Raw genomic sequence first — 2,804 nt, 5'->3', positions numbered from 1 at the left:
TTCCAGCAGCTTCCATAACCCCAGCATGGCTACTGGAAGGATGGGAGCTGCAGCCTAGCATATCTAGACTAGCTTCCCACGTGACTTATTCCAAGAAACTGCTTCTCTACATCCATGAATTTCATGCTTTCCTTTTAGCACTGCAAGCAAGGCTGTCTGAACACAAGCCAAAGATGTCACATGGGCCGTGAAAAGCTTGTGGGATGAGATATGGGAGCAACGGAGCGTGAGAAGCTGTGGCTGCATCAACTCCACAGCATCCACAGCTTCTGTATCACCTCGCAGGGCGCACCGGGGCTACATCACGGTCAAGAAAGGCCCAAGGCTAGCAGGCTGTAGTGGGTCCCCTGCTCTGCCCCACTGGGGCTGTTCCCACTAGGGCTGGTGGCGAACAGCGCAGGACAACCAATGTTGGAGCGTGTCACACATAGCTGGAATAACGACAAAATGGTAGTCTTGAGCCCCTGATCCACAGTATCATGGCAGCGGGGGGGGGGGGTGCCACTCCTTGCAACACACCTCCATGAGCATAGCTTTTACATCAAATGAGAGGATTGGGCAGCTGGGTGGAAAGGAACTTTTATTCTTTACGAATCACTCAAAAGGGAACTGTTGTCATGTCTGGGGCGGAAAGAAATGATCAGCTAAGCTAGCCTGGCCTGTGTTGGCCCTCACTGGGGGCTGTGAGATCAGGAGTGGAAGGACAGGGGGTGGGCCATCGTATTTGTCACTCGCTCACTGCACACGGTTTCCCTCTGACTGCGTTATGACTCACTGGTGGCTGCGAGCTGGCTAGCTGAGTTCATGTGCAAGAGTTCTCGTTCACGTAGCTCAACTCATCCTGCTCAGGTTTATTGTGGGTGTGGGAAGGAAGAAAGGCCTTGTGGGAAGAATGGCACTTGCCCTGCCCTGCAGTGTTGGCAGAGGAGAGCTTCTTTCACAGCATCACTCTGCTTTATTTATAAAGATTGATAAGGCATCCAGATGACATCATCTTCTATCGTGACCTTTTACCTTTTTGGTAACATGAAAAATCTGTTAAGTAAGAAAGAAACTAAATTATGAATCATAATGAATTATACAATTATTATTTATTTACATGTATTTATAGGCCGCCTATAATTGCTGAGGCCTTCCGACATGGCTATTAGGGATAGACAAACTGGGAAGAAGACCCTCTGTACTTGATTTGTGGCTTTTGGGATGAGTCTTCTGTGGCCTGCCCACTGATAGACTTGGAATTTGCCCAAATTTGTTAGTTTATATTTGCCCAAATTCAGCCTCCTAAACATGGGCAAACTGGTAAAAAAATGTGCAGACCCCACAGAATGTGATTTTCACACTTTAATCTATAGGAAGCTATCTTCACTTTTTTCATCTATTCTTTTCATTTTGTGTATTTTCTTGTTTATGAGATTTGCAGGTAGAAGCATTCCGTGTGCCTCAGCAATTAGCCATGCTGGCTGTCGTGTGCACGCGCTCGGATGAGATTCCCAGGCATGCACGAGAGATGGAGGGCTCTGGTGGGAATGATGGCTTAGACTTGGAGGACTGAGAGTTGACAGTTGACCCAGCAGTGGCTCAGAGTTCTCACTCTGATATTGGAGTTGTTGAGACTAGTGAGGCCCAAAATGGTGAACTAGTCCCAGAGAGCCAGCCTGAGACAGCGCAGGATCAAAGCACTTCAAGGACAACCACTGAGCCCACCCCCTATCCCGATTGTGGGAAAGAAGTCAGTGGAGAACAGCCTGGGGAGGGATTCTCGGGAGGAGAACTTGACACCCCAAGGGACATGGATGCTTGGGACTGTACCATTGATGCACTCGCCAGCTGGACCAATTGAAGACTCGATGGGGAGATCAGTGGTGTGCCCGCTTTCATAGCCCCCCGCCCCCAAGACCGGCCCTGAAAGGTTCATAAGCAGAGCTCCAGAGATTAGGGTCAGAGCAAGAGGTCAACTTTCTACCTGGAGTGCGTGTTTCGAAGTTTGCGAATACCTTGTAGTTCTATGGAATAAAGATTCTTTTAATAACCATTGAAGTGCTTGCCTTCGTTGGGAAGAGACGCCTAGCTCACGACACCGGCCACATGACCACATGGCCCCTCAGCTTACAAACAGAAAAGAGCACCAGCCCCAAAGTCAGACATGACTAGCATGCATGTGCAGGGAAACCTTTACCTTTTGCCTTTACCTTTAAAGCCATCCATGCTTGTGGTTGTCCATATCAGGATCCATCTATACTGGTGGTCTTCTCTGCACAATTCTATAGTTTAACTAGGCATGGCGTGAAGAAGTACTTCCTTTCATCCATCTGAAATCCTCTACCTCTTGCCTTTGGGATTGGGTCTCTTTCGGGGCAGGGGGCATCACAGGGTGCTGTCATTGAATATCAATCCTGTTTTAGAAAAATACAGTCTTGGGGGTCACAGTAAGGAGGAGTGTAGAGAGAAGGTTTATTCATGTGTGTGAGAAAGCCACTATTCCAAAACATGGGCGATAGGATTGAAAATGTATCTCTCTCATTAGCTTCTCATCCCACCACTGCCAGAAAAAGTGGGGGATGGAACAACCGAAAGTGTGAGGCATCATATTTCATTTTCAAAATTCCCTAGCCAGGAAGTGGCATAATGTGTAGCATGTGATCGATTTATCAGTCTTTATGGTACCAGAACAGTCTCTGTTATCTCCCTAACTTTTCAGGGGTGGAATCAGTGGGGTAAGGAACATCCAGATCCTGCGGGCCAGGCTCAAAGGAATGCTTTTTCAGGGTTCTTGTGCGGATTAGATCCTCCACACTTCTGCT

Source organism: Varanus komodoensis, unplaced genomic scaffold (assembly GCF_004798865.1).
Source record: "Varanus komodoensis strain SLA01 unplaced genomic scaffold, ASM479886v1 scaffold9, whole genome shotgun sequence".
Taxonomy (NCBI): domain Eukaryota; kingdom Metazoa; phylum Chordata; class Lepidosauria; order Squamata; family Varanidae; genus Varanus; species Varanus komodoensis.
The sequence above is the reverse complement of the archived record's forward strand: the minus strand, read 5'-3'. Positions refer to the sequence as shown.